This window comes from Myotis myotis, unplaced genomic scaffold (assembly GCF_014108235.1).
Source record: "Myotis myotis isolate mMyoMyo1 unplaced genomic scaffold, mMyoMyo1.p scaffold_m19_p_9, whole genome shotgun sequence".
Lineage (NCBI taxonomy): Eukaryota > Metazoa > Chordata > Mammalia > Chiroptera > Vespertilionidae > Myotis > Myotis myotis.
In genome coordinates, this window is record NW_023416401.1 from 51,459,595 (window position 1) to 51,474,410 (window position 14,816).

Below are 14,816 nucleotides of genomic sequence, written 5' to 3' on the forward strand. Positions count from 1 at the left end.
ATTGGAGCCTCTATCAGATGTTTCTTTTTAAATTTTGTAATATGTAGATAATGGAATTTGTTTCCCAAATTACCAGATTATTTAGCCAATGAAAATCCATGCTTTGATGGTAATACATTTAAATACCTGCTCATTCTGAGCCCACACTGCTGCCACGTTATAGGGTGAAGACTGTTCTTATAATGATGGCTAGGTGTAGGATATTTACAAATTAAATCATAAAAGTAGATTGGATCAGCTCAGAACCTACATAGAATTAACATGCAAATTAGTTTCTGCCTCCGGTTCATAACAGCATTTGTAGAATGAGCCTTCTCCTATATTTCCAGTTCTGGATTCATTGGAAGGATTTTCCCTTCCAAAATCATGATGTTTCTAAATATACTCTTTGCCTTTTACTGATTTTCCTTTTGGTTCCCTAACTTTTACAGCTGTTCATAATTGGTTGTCCTGCATATTAGGTTTATCATCCAGTGTGGGAAGTAATATCTATTAAGCATTTATTTTCATTAATTGAGAAACTCGTACTTCAGAAGCAAACAATGACTTGACAATTCTTATTTAGTGAAATTACACACTGAAATTTGTTCATGAATTACGAATGATACCATAGCCAAATGAGACATTATACATTTGTCTACATAGAGTAGGCTAGTCCATTTGGAAAAGACCCAATCTAGAAATGGTTTTGTTAAATATCCTAACAACATCCCCTTATCTTTGATACAGTGTTTTTAAGATTGGGTATGTGGAAAAACAGCTGTGTCTGATAAGGGCTATAAGGACTATCAAGGAGATGCTAAGAAGGATTTATGACTTAAAACCAGCAGAATATAAGCTTGATCCAACATGACAACTAATTTCACCTTTTGGTAACCCTTAGCCTCATTATAAGCTTATTGTAATACATTAGCATAGTTAACAACACACCCCAGAAATGGTAAGTCCACTGGGCCCTTCTGAGAAGTCTTCACCCCTTTCCAGTCTCCACCCCTTTCCTGGAAAAATCCTGACTATTCCCTTCCCTTATTGAATGTTTTACCCCTCAATTAAATGAGCCTCAATAAAATAAGTAAATCCCACTAGGGCAGTGGTCGGCAAACTGCGGCCCCTTGAGTGTGGCTCTTCCACAAAATAACACGTGCAGTTTGCTGACCACGGCACCAGAGAGAGGTGCTCTGCCTGTGGAGTAGCCACTCTCTCTGCCACCACTTCACTCATAAACTGTCTTTCACTTTAAACTCTGTGCTGGATTGAAATTGAATTATTTCCTATTTGAAGCCAAGAACCCACAGTGGGTCCTGGACCCCAAAACACCTGCTTAATCTCTGTGAAATACCCTAACAACCTCCCTTTATCTCTGATACAGTGTTTTATCTGGCCATCTGTCTATTTCTCATTTCAAAATTCTTTGCACAGATTTAAGTGGACAAAATAAAATACAAATCATAGGAAAAGGCTCAGAGTTGAGAAAATATGCTTCATGATTGATAAATTAGATCAAATTCCAAAATAACTACTGTTAAAGAGGAAACCACAGCCCCAAAATGGCCTTTCCTGACCTGGTTGCAGTTTGGATCTTCCTCAGAAATGTAATCTTATTAAGCCTGGAATTTTCTGGTCAACACCAATGAGGTATTCTGTAATGTAGGCACTATCCACCCCTCAGAGAAAAGAGGTGATCTGCATGATAAAATCCTTGTCTATCCCCCCACCAAAGAAAGGAAGTTGTACTGGTCTAAAAACAGTCCTTTCTTTGCCTTTGCTAATAACCACCCCTCGTACCCAACCCATCTTCCTATAAAAACCTTCATTCTGTACAGTCTTTCAGAGTGCTCTTTTTCTTGCCAAATGAGATGTTAACCCCACTCATGAATCAATAAAGCCAAATAGATCTTAATAGAATTTTTTTTAACACTGCTAATAATTTTATGAATTAGTGAATTAGGAAATATAAGTGGTAATGACATCAGCATAAAAGATTTTATTATCTTTTCTGATTTGTATATATTTAAAAGCATTATCTTCTAATTGCCATAAATAATTGTTCTAATGCAAATGGGAAAGGCAATAAAGATAATGGATATCTTTTGCTTGATTCTTCGAATAAGAAACCTACATCTAAATAATTACTAGCATCATTTGTTATTATTAACTAGGGGCCTGGTACACGAAATTCGTGCACTGGGTGTGTGTGTGTGGTGGGGGAGTGTCCCTCAGCCCAGCCTGCCCCCTCTCACATACTGGGAGCCCTCAGGCGTTGACCCCCATCATCCTCCAATCGCAGGATCGGCCCCTTGCCCAGGCCTGATGCCTCTGACAGAGGTGTCAGGCCTCTGACAGAGGTGTCAGGCCTGGGCAAGGGGACCATCATATCCCTCCAATCCCCGGCTCCGCCCCCCCGCCCAGGCCTGATGCCTTGGCCAGAGGAGTTGACCCTCATCACCCTCCAGTCACCAGTCACCGGATCGGCCCCTTGACCAGGCCTGAGGCCTCCGGCAGAGGTGTCAGGCCTGGGCAGGGGACTCCCAGCTCCCCGCGATCTCCTGCTCTGCCCCTGCCCAGGCCTAACGCCTCTGGCCGAGGCATTAGGCCTGGGCAGGGGACCCCCAGCTCCCTGCGGTTGCAGGCTCCGCCCGTGCCCAGGCCTAACGTCTCTGGCCAAGGCGCCCGGCCCAGGCAGCAGGGACCCACAGCGGCAGCAGCACCGCGATCTCCTGCTCTGCCCCTGCCCAGGCCTAACAACTCTGGCCGAAGCATTAGGCCTGGGCAGGGGACCCCCAGCTCCCCGCGGTTGCAGGCTCCGCCCCTGCCCAGGCCTAATGCCTCTGGCCTAGGCATCCAGCCCGGGCAGCGGGACTCGCAGCTGCAGCGGCCCCGAGATCATTGGCTCTGCTTTAGGCCCAGGCAAGGGACCCCTAGCTCCTGGGACTGCCAGCTTCAACTGTGCCCAGCTCCCATCGCTGGCTCCACCCCTACCTCCTGCTATCACTGGCCAGGGCGGCAAAGGCGCCTGATTCTCTGATCATGGCTGGGGGGCAGGGCAAAGGCGGCCCCAGGGCCGCCTTTGCCCTGCCCCCCACCTCTTAGCTCCCCCCTGGGTTTCCGATCACTGTCAGTGGCAGGGGGCTTCTTCCTGCTTTCCCTTTCGCCTCCCTGCATTGTGTCTACATATGCAAATTAGCCGCCATCTTTGTTGGCAGTTAACGGCCATCTTAGTTGGCAGTTAATTTGCATATAGCCCTGATTAGCCAATGAAAAGGGTAGCGCTGTACGCCAATTACCATTTTTCTCTTTTATTAGTGTAGATACTGCAGACGTTCCCTTAAATGTTGATTACCAATGAAATTTTCTGCAGTAGTCTCAAGATTTCAACTAATAAAATTATATTTTAAAATTAAAATTATACTTTTTTAAAATTGAATTGTATTAATTGAAGCTTGAAACTATTGCAGAAAAAGAAAAAAAATGAGGGAATTAAATGGTAATTTATCTTCCAAATCAGGAAGCGATTTTGTCAATTTGCCATATTTCTGTAGGGTTATTATTAGATCACTGAATCAACCTGCACGAAAGGATAGAGAAATAGACGTGTATATCTACGACATGCACAATTGGCATAACCTAACTGAACAAATGCCTATACAGACTGTGCATTAAAAGATTAACCTTGCTCAAAGAAAGAGTTAGGCCCTTTACCTCCTACTCCGGGGAAGTATCTCCCCCTCAAAATGTCCTGCCTGAGGAAAGTACCTTTGTTTGCTTGGGGACTCTGGGCAATACCAAATTCTCTATGCTAACAGTGTGATTGATGGTGGGCCTTGTGGTTTCAGCTTGGCTTCTGGAGGGGCTGGAACCAAGGTCAGTCAGTCCCCTGGGCAGTCTGTCTGACCAACCTCAAATAAAATTTCTGAACAATAAGGATCAGGTGAGCTTCCCTGGTTGGTAATACCCCAACTGGTGTGGCATATTGGTACACATTATTGCTGGGAGAAACAAGCGCTGCCAATATGACTCCGATGAGAGAGGATGATGGGCATCTCCACTCCTGGCCTCTGCTGGGTCCTGCTCTATGTACCTCTCACCATTACTGCTCTTACTGTGTACCGTTTGCTGTAATAAACTATAACCATGAATATAACAGCTTTGCTAAGTTCTGTGAGTCCTTCTGGTGAATTATTGAATTTGAGGGTGGTCTTGGGGACCTCCCAACATGTAACAACCATCATTATAAATGTGTATTGTATACCATGTCATATGTGCATATATAGGTGTGTGTAGAGAGGGCATATTTTAACAAGCAAACTCTGAGTAAATAGTCCATTCCATTTTGAATTCAAATTTCAGAAATAAATAATGATATTCTTTAGGAGAGTATTCATATTAAAATATTATAAGTGTTTTTATGCTAAGAAACAAATAATTTACATTCTACAATGTCTTCAGTATTGATTTTTCCTGTTATTAAACGAGTCTGTAATTATTATAAAAATTGAAGCAAAAATTTAAAACAATGAACATTTCTAAAATATTTGTTAAAATTTCAGTATGTTGTTTAATTTATGTATTTTAAAATATTTACTTATTAAAACATAAATAAGATACCTTGAAACCTAGAAAATTAGAGTCCAGAAACAGACCAAAATATGTATGGTTATCTAATTCTTGTCAAAGATGACATTGCAAAAAGATAAGAAATGCTAGCCTTTTTAATAAATGCTGGATCAAATGGATATGCACACAGAAAATATTATTTTTGATACCTCCCTCACATCCTATACATAAATCAATCCTAAGTGGATCACAGATGTAAATGAGGAAGATAAAGCAATAACGCTATTAGAATAAACAGAAAAAAAATGTCATTCACTTGCTAGGCAAATATTAAACAACAAACAGAAAGGAAAACATTGATAAATTTGACTACATTAAAATTAAAAATGTCTGTTTATCAAAAGACAGCATTCAGGAGTGAAAGGTAAACCACAGACAAAAAAAAAGGTATTTGCAATACATATATTTAACAAAGGCCAAATATGCAGAATGTACAATGAGCTATCAAATCAATAAGAAAAAAAAAAAGCAGAAAAACAAATAGGAAAATGGTAAAATACTTGAAGTAGCGCTTCTTATAAAAAGACCCAAATGGCCAGTAAAATTTTTTTAAAGGTATTGTTTTGGACTGAACTGTGTCCCAAAATCCATATGTCGAAGCTTAACCCCCAGTGTGACAACTGTATTTGGAGATCGGGCCTTTGAGGTAATACATTTTAAGTGAGGTCATAGAGAGGGGCCCTAACCCACAGGACTGGTGTTCTAAGAAGAGGAGGAGAACCAGGAGTGTGCAAGCACAGACAAAGGCCAGGCCATGGGAGGACAGCTGTCAGCAAAGCAGGTGACTGGACTCAGGAAAAAACAAACCTTTTGAGATCTTGCTCTTGGGCTTCCAGTCAATTTACAGCTCAACAGTATATATCTTTCTCTGCAAACATTATGACACTGGCTGAAATAAAACTTTAGTGCCAACTTCAGAGGCATAACATATCATCTTGATGTTAGTCTTTTTATTTACTAGTGAACTAATAACTGGATAATTTTTCCCATTGATTTTTAGAAAGAGTGGTGTCGGGGAGAGAGAGAGAAAGAAATATCAATGTGAGAGAGAGACACATCGATTGGTTGCCTCCTGATGCACCCTGACCCCAGGGGCTGTGGATTGAGCCTACATCCAAGTATGTGCCCTTGACTGGGAATTGAACCCCAGACACTTCGGTCCATGACTGATGCGCTAAGCACTGAGAAAACTGGTCAGAGCACAAGTTTGATACTTTTATCATTGGCTTTCATTGTAATTAATTGTTTGTTTATGTCCATTACTCATTTCCCATTAGAGGTGTCATATTTTCTTACCATTACATAGAGTGTTTTATGTTAAGACGGTAACGCTTCGTCTTTTCTTTTTTCCCCCGAGGGGAACAGAGGCAGTTGCCTTTATTGGAGGCCCTCGGTTGGTGGGCTTCACTCCCAGTCCACGCACTTGATCTCGAAGTCACCCTCTGCCGCCAGGTAGCTGGTGGCCTCCGGGTTAAGGCATTTGGAAAACTATCTGGCAGCTTGACGGTCAGGTCTGCAGGCTGGAAGGTGAAGGTAGACTCCCGCTGCTCAGTCCTCCAGGCCCCACTGTATTTGCTGTTGCACAGTGGTGTTGATGTCCCCATGTTTATTGAATCGAGGGTTGAAGTTCAGGTACATGTCTTGGGGTGAGGGAGCACCTCACCCTGTACTCTGAGGCACTCTGGAGTTTGAGGTTCAGGTTTCTGGCAACCAGACCACAAACCATGACTGAGGACAGGAAGGTGGTCGAGGGGACTAAGGAACCAGCAGTCTGAAGACCACATGAAAGATAATAAAGCTCTGTCTTATATACTGAAATATTTATTCTCGTAACTGGTTGCTTCTAAGTTTGGCTATGCACTTTCAACATGTCACACTCCATATTCCGCTTTTAATGTTTGGAGGAAACTCCACACTGTTTTTCAGATTGTACCAATCTGCATTCCAACCAGCCCTGTACTAGGGTTCCTTTTTCTCCACATCCTCACCAGCCCTTGTTGTTTGTTGATTTATTGATGGTAGCCATCTTGACAGGTGTAAAATATGAATTGGGCATAATTGCTTGGGTCAATTTCTAGGTTCTCTGTTGTGATCCATTGATCTATATGCCGATTTTTGTGCTGGTACCAAGCTGTTTTGAGTATAGTAGCTTTGTAGTATAACTTGATATCCAGTATTGTGTTCCTTCCAACTTTGTTCTTCTTTCTCAACATTATTGCAGCTATTCTGGGTCTTTTTTGGTTCTATATGAATTTTTGGAGTATTTGTTCTAGATCTGTGAAATATGCTGTTGGTATTTTAATAGGGATTGCATTGGATCTATAGATTTCTTTGGGTAGTATGACCATTTTAATGATGTTAATTTTACCAATCCATGAACACAGTATATTCTTCCACTTATTTTTACCTTCCTCTGTCTCTTGCAATTCCCATTAAGTTCCTGGAGGTTCCCATTAAGTGCCTGGAGGTTCCCATTCAGTTTCTTGTAATTCTCACCTAAGTTCCTTGATCATTTTTCTAACCATTACTCTGAAATCTATATCTGATAACTTGCTTGCCTCAGTCTCTTCTAGATCTTTTTTGGGGGAAATGCCTCCTTTTCTTTAATTTGGGGGTTGTTCTTTGTCTCCCCATTTTAGTTGTCTCTTTGTGCTTGAATCTATGTATTAGATCTATTTTCTCTGGCTCCCAGCCTTGTGGGGTGGGCTTTTGTATGAATGTCCTGTGGGACCTAGAGGTGTGTTTTCCTTGTACTTCTGAGCTATATGCTCTACGTGTGCCCCTTTTTGGGTTATTTGGACTCTTTTGTTTTGATCGAGTCTAGGTTGTTGTTGTCCCTTTTGGGGGAGGACTCTTCTTTCAGGCTAGCTAACTGTGAGGCTCAGTTGCTACCACATTGTGAGAGCTGTTGTATAGGTGCAGTCACTATGTTTTTTCTTGAGTGCTTCTTAGTTAAAATATGTCCAATAAGCTATGCTTTTCTTGTTTTTCCAAGCTGACTGTGATGTATTTCAGCTATAAATCCAGTTTGTGGCCTGGAGCAAGGGCCTCCTGTTAGAGTCAAGAAAAACAATTTTTAAAAACAGGATAATGAAATAAGAGTGATGTGTCAAAACTGTGTATGATGGTACAGGTTGGAGAATAATTTAAGGGTCACCATTTAATAATAATTGAATGTTACTTTCTAGTCAATGCTTATAGATTATAAAGATCTAGTAAGGAAAAGCTATTCCAAGTGGAACAGCAACCACAATGAATGAAACCAACAGTTTCCTGAGCCAAAGAAATCTAAAGGATCTAATTCAAATCCTTTATAGCAGATATAAGACCCTTGTCTGAGTGTATCCCCAAAAAAGTGGGAGAAAGAGGAATCTGCCATAGATAATGGTAAGGTGAAAAGGGCCAAATGTGTAAAAACTTGTGACATCAGCATGTGGACTGGCAGGCGATATTAGCATGACAAGGATCTTCACCACAGAGCAAATCTACACTCAAAGGACAGCACTTTCCTATAAGTCTTCACCAAGTGCTTGGGAGTAGTGTGTCCAAAGCTGGGACTTGGAAGGAGAATTAAGAAAGATATTCTCTAGGGCAATATGGGAGCCTCCTTCCCAGTGCAAAGCAGTCACTTTTAGAGAGTGGTGGAAGGGCAGGGGATCCTACAGAAACTGCTTTGTTCTTTCACAGTGTGTTATAATTTTAGATAATTTTTTTTACTTGTTGGTATGGCATTCACATCTTTCTTCCGTTCTCTAAGATAAACAGTTCTTGTGCCCTGTATCTCACTGAAAGGGATTGTTTCTCTCTGGGATTTGGTTTACTTGACTCATAACTAACTGTGATAAGCTCAATAAAAAGTTATGATTTTTGTAGATTATGAGCCTTTTTCTTTCATTATTACTTTGGAAATGGTATTGTCTTGAAGCTTTCTGCATCCTAAGCAGCAACAGAACTCAGGGGTATTTTTATATATTTACTTCTAAAGTAAGAAGCAAGCCGTAGACATGTTACACATTCAGGGTATATAAATTTCCCTTATCCCTGTTCAGATCCACTTGGGTATTACTAGAATTGAGTGAATTTTTTAACAAAAAGAGGGAAGTGAGCCTTGTTTAATTTTTTTTTTTTCCAAATGTAGCACTAGACTATGTGGACCTAATTTATAATCCTATCTAATAAAGAGGGAATATGCTAGTTGACCCTCACACCATCGTAAAGATGGCGGCGCCCACAGCCACAAGATGGCAGCGCCCAGTCCCCTCAGCCCTGCCTTCAGAGTCTCCCGGACTCCTCAGCCCCCCAGCCACCCAGGGCCACCCTAGCCTCAGGTAACCAGGGCTGGCTGAAGCTTACACTGCCAGCAGTGGCAGCAGCAAAGGTGTGATGGGGCATCGCCTTCCCCTGATCGCCAGGTCGCCTCCCACCCCTGAGGGCTCCTAGACTGTGAGAAGAGGCAGGCCTGACTGAGGGAACCCCCTCCAGTGCATGAATTTTCATGCACCAGGCCTCTAGTATAGCATAAAGTGGAATTAGATAAGTAAGCATACAATTTGATAAACATTGCTGACAGACATAGTATCTTTTATTTAACTGCTTGTTTTAGAGATGATATGCAAGAGTAGTGTACAAACAAAGCAAAGATTGCTCAGCTCTTTCTTGTACTCCCACTCTCTTTTTTAAAAATTCTTTATTGTTTAAAGTATTACATATGTCTCCTTTTCCCCCACCTTGACCTCTCCCCGCCTCCCTCCATCCTCCCCAGCTCATGCCCTCACCTACACTCCCCCTCTCTGTGTCCATTGGTTATGCTCATATGCATGCATACAAGTCCTTTGGTTGATCTCTTATCCCCTCACTCCCTGCCTTCCCTTTTGGTTGGATAGTCTGTTCAATGCTTCTATGACTCTGGTTCTATCTTTGTTCATCAGATTATGTTGTTCATTATATTCCACAAATGAGTGAGATCATGTGCTATTTATTTCTTTTTTAAAATATGTTTTTATTGGTTTTAGAGAGAGGGAAAGGAAAAGGGAGAGAGAGATAGAAACATCAATGAGAGAGAAACATCAATTGACTGCCTCCTGCACACCCCCGAAAGCTGGGCATGTGCCTTGACTGGGAATCAAGCTGGCCACCTCTTGGTGCACTTAACAAACTGAGCCACACTCATTTTATTTCTGGTATAACAGCCTCCACATTGGGACTAGTGCCATCCCTTATCTCCTCCCACAATGTACTGGGCACATCAGTACTCTTTGCTTTTCTGTTATTGGGTGATGACAGTCTCTGGGAAGTTGAAAACAACTATATTCATATTGGCCATCTCAGAAAGATGAACTAGCTGTCCAGTTTTCTGCTCAGCAAAGATGTTATTTACACACACACACACACACACACACATACACACACAAACAGTAGGGATAAAAGGCTAAATTATAATACTACCCTTCTATCAAGAAAGAACAGGATGTCTAGCTCACCATAAACATTTAATAATAAATGAATGATAACTTCTGATTATGATTGTTAATTGGGATCCACACATCTTATAATTAATGAATTTCTCCTCCAGCCCCAGATGTTGGCAATAGCTAATTACCACTCTTAGATTAATGTTCATCTCTCTTCCATTTCTTAATTGTTTTTCTAGTAGTGAATTGGGAGAAGCTGCCTTAGGGAACATTATCTAGGGAGAATTTTTAACATAAGAAATTTTAACTAAAAACTCTATATTTTATTCTGATTTGGGGGCCTAATTTTGGTGGCTTTTATTTGGTTTTGTGAGTATCTATAATCTGTGGCCACATAGTCCACTTTTATAATTTGCAAAATGCTTGGCAATAGGTAAGTCATTTTTTTCCTTTTAAAATTAATGTGATAATATTTTACACTATTTTTTATCAGAATCAAATGAGATTATAAATACAAGAGTTTTTGCTCCTTCCTGAACTGTGTACATAATTATTATGTGTCTGACTTTCTCTCTGAATTGGTGGCTCCTTGCGGACTGTAGTAGAGCTTAGGTTCTGTGTATGCTCACAGCCTTGCACTTAGTACACACAATCTAATTGTTGATAAAATGAATTAACATGATTAAAATATAAAGATAGTTATAAAAATAATTAGAATAATGTACATAAGGGATTTGTAATGCATTTCTAAGATTTCTTATCAACCTTATAGAATCTTTCACAGTGAAAACTCCATACATGTAGCTGTGTTGTTAGAAGTATATAATTGGCCCTCTTTTCCTTGAGCCTGTTTACTCCCAATTCCTACCTATGTGATCTATGAAAAGTTATTAAATTTGTCTGAGCCTATAAAATAGAAATAATATTTGTATTATATATAATATTACAAAAGTAGGCTAAATAGTAATTTACCCTAACATAAAATAATGGAACTTTAAAAAAAGTAAGCTAACAGTGATTTAGAACATTATATAAGTTTCAGGTGTAAATTATCATTCAATATCTGTATATACCACATTGTGTTCACCACCAAAAGTCTAATTTCTTTCTATCACCATACAATTAAACCATTTTACCCATTTCTCCCTTCCTCCAGTCCCCTCCCCCTCTGGTAACCACTGATCTGTTTCCTGCTTCTATGGGTTTGTTTTTTGGTGCATTTGTTTGTTTGTTTGTTTGTTTTATTGTTGTTTTTGTTTATATTTCACATATAAGTTAAATCATACAGTATTTGTCTTTTTCCCTTATTGCATATAGTGTAATACCCTCAAGTATGTTGTGGCAAATAGCAGGAATTCATCTTTTTTTAATGGCTGAGTAGCATATCCACAGATGAATGGGTAAAGAAGATGTAGTGTATAAATAATGCAATATCCTATATAATAAAAGAGAAACATGTAAATTAGCCATCCCTCTGCTACGCTCACCAGCCGATCAGCGTGAGTATGCAAATTAACTTGATAAAGATGGCGGGTTAATTTGCATACACAGGCACTGGGCAGCCGGGGCAGGGCAGGTACTTCCTCCATGTTGCCATGGTGACACTGGGGAAGTTCTGGCCCCATGGCCGCTTGTGCATGCACTGACACCAGGAAGCCGGGGGCAGGGCGGCGAACATGGATGCGGGGAAGCCGGGGGCAGGGCAGCGCACACAGATGCCGGGGAAGCACCCGCCCCACTGGAATGCGTGTGCGGGTACCGGCGGAGGTTCTCGCTCCACGGCTGCTTGTGTGCATGCCAGTGCCAAATAGCCTGTGTCCCCGGGACAGGCGTCCTCAGGAGCCAGGCCACCCCGAGCCTGTAGGCCCACGCCTAAGCCTGGAGTGGTCAGGTCCCGGAACATGACAGAGGGTGCATGTTGGGCTGAGGGGACTCCCCCTCCCCCGTGCATGAATTTTGTGCACCAGGCCCCTAGTCCTATCTAATAAAAAAGTAATATGCAAATTAGCCATCACTCCATGAAAAAGATGGCAGCGTCCACAGCCAATAAGGCGGGAATATGCAAATTGACTGTCACTGTGACAAAGATGGCGGCATTCCATCCCAGCCCACCCATGGAGGGCCTCTGGGCCTGCTTCGTCACTGCTGTAGTGGGGGCCGGAGGAGCAGAAACATAAGCCTGCAGTGAGGCCTGGCACCCAGCAGCTCCAAGCCCCATGACTGTGGCAGCACTGGGGTCACTGGGGCCAGAAGAGCAGAGACACAGCCTGCAGGGGGGTCCTGCACCCAGAAACCCCAAGCCCCGTGGCAGCAGTGGTGCTGGGGCCACTGGGGCCACAATGGAGACACAAACCCGCAGGAAACCTGTGGAAAGGGAGATAAACTATCATAACTTTATCTTCCTTTCCACAAGATGAGAAAACTGACCCTGATTTATTTAGTGATACGGCCCACACCTTTCTACAAGGACAGGGTATGTTATGACCACTCCCAGGAAGGTCTGGTCAGAATACTGTCTCCAGGGAATAACACTACTGTGGCAAATCATCTGAGAGGAAACAAGCTTTTGTTGGGTTTACTCTGAAGGTCAGAGAGCATGCCACCTCAACATATGCTGTGTTGTTATATTGATGATCTTGAGCTGCAGATGCTTGAAAAACAACAAATGCAAGGAGAGGCTTTCACTGAAGTCTCCTGATCTGCCTAAAATTGGACCACCCCCCCACCCCCCAAAAAAAGAAGCTTAAATGTCATAGGTCCCCTTGATGGGAAAAGTGTCATCAGCCAGTGAAGACTGACTCCTGCCACAGGACAGGAGACTAGAAGTTGACATCACACCCAAACTTTGTTACAAACTATCCTCCCCCACCCCCATTCATCTTTCCTAAAAACAATTTACTCTCCTCTAAGAGGCCTACATCTCCCGTCCCCTCTCCCTAGGAAGAAGGTATTTAAATCTGGATTCTAAGCCACCTTGGGGAGTTATTCATTTTTCCCTGGGATCTCCCACATATACATGAGGTACACATGTTAATGAACTTTTGTTTTTCTCTTGGTAATCTGTCTTTCATTATAAGGGCCTCCACTAAGAACTCAGAAGGGTAGAGGAAAACTATTTTTCCTCCTCCATAATTCTACCTTGGGAAATCAAGTCCTGGGCTGAACAGTGAGATTGGCTCAAGTACCAAGCAGTCCCATCTGAGGGGAGGGAAGCTTCTAGGGGTAAATCAATGATATTAGCATCAAAGTAGGACAGAGGGCACACGCATGGTTGCTGGTGGGAGTTTAGAGTGGTTCAACATTTTTGGAGGATGATGTGGCAAAATTGATAGAAATGTTCACAGTGCATCCAAGAGTCTTCTCCTAGGAATCTCATCTGCTGAGATAAATCATGAGTGCACAAGCCCTGGTCAGAACCCAGGATGCTGCTGCGGGCTCCCCTTCCACAATAGGAAAACCTGCTAACAACCTGCATTTTTAGGACAAGGTGGCATCTATACTAATAAAAGGGTGATATGCTAATTAGACTGAACATCTTCCGGACGTTCTTCTGGACAAAGCCATGGTGGTGGGGCTGAGGCAGAGGCAGTTAGAGGTGAGCAGGCCGGCAGGGGAGAGCAGTTAGGGAGATCAGGCTGGTAGGCAGGTGAGCAGTTAGGAGCCAGCAGTCCCAAGGGGTCATGGATTGGAGAGGGTGCAGGCTAGGCTGAGGGAACCCCCGTCCCGTGCAAGAATTTCCTGCACCTGGCCTCTAGTTTAACATAAAACACTTTTAAAATAAAATAAACTAAGGGAAGAAAGAGTAAAAGAATATCTTTCTTAAACTTCTAATTCTTCAGGTTTTAGCTGATATTTAATCTACTCAGAGAATATGTAAATGGCCTCTGGACAAGCCCAGCTCATCCTACTAAATTTCTTCAAAGTACCTTATTCCCCTTAGAGCAAATTATTTATGAACTTTTTGGTCTTCTTTTGTCCTTGTTGAAATGTAAGCTTTCTAAGGACAGTGACCATTTTGGTCTTATTCACTGTTTTTTCAACCTTTAGCATAGTATCTAAAACACAGTAGGACAGCTCAATAGATCTATTCAACAAACATTTACTTTAAATGTAATTAAATTCAGCTTTCATTATAAATAGCACCCATATTATGATGCTCTTTGTCTTGATGTCAAAAAATTGTCATTCTTGATTCTCAGGTCATGCTACTAAAGCTAATTTCTTATAATATATTTCTTCCCAGGTAGGTCATCAACAAGAAAAAATGAACCGGTGTCAACGATTTCAAATATTCCAGGTCTTTGACAAATACATTTTTTTAAGGCATGAAACATTTTTGGTTTGGGGAAGCTTTAAGTTATGATAAGTGAAAACTAAACAGATTAATATTACTTTATTATTAGGGGAATAAACAAATGCCATAGGAACTTTGTTTTAAACTCACATCCAAAGATGACTGTAGAAACACAGAAGTAATAAACATATAAGTTTATCCCTTTCTTTAAATTTTTCATATTTTTTCATAAGTTTGGTAGATTTTTGCTGTTGGCCCTTGAAATGTTTTAATAATGGTACAATTCCAGTATCAGTAAATATTTTTTAAATTATTATTGTTTCATATCACTTGAAAAAAAACTTAGTTAGGAATATATCCCTTGTATGGTGTTAAAAAATACCATTTATTGTTAAACATTATTTTTTCTTTATTATACAAAAAAGTAAAAGATTTATTACATATATAATTTTTATTTCTAAACTTTTCTTAAATTAATCACAAGATATTACATGTGA

General features: G+C 41.2%; 1 pseudogene; it reads right to left on the reverse strand.

The window, feature by feature from the left end:
• Window positions 1-6,018: 6,018 nt before the first annotated feature.
• On the reverse strand, window positions 6,019-6,340 carry LOC118662523 (annotated as a pseudogene).
• Window positions 6,341-14,816: the final 8,476 nt, after the last annotated feature.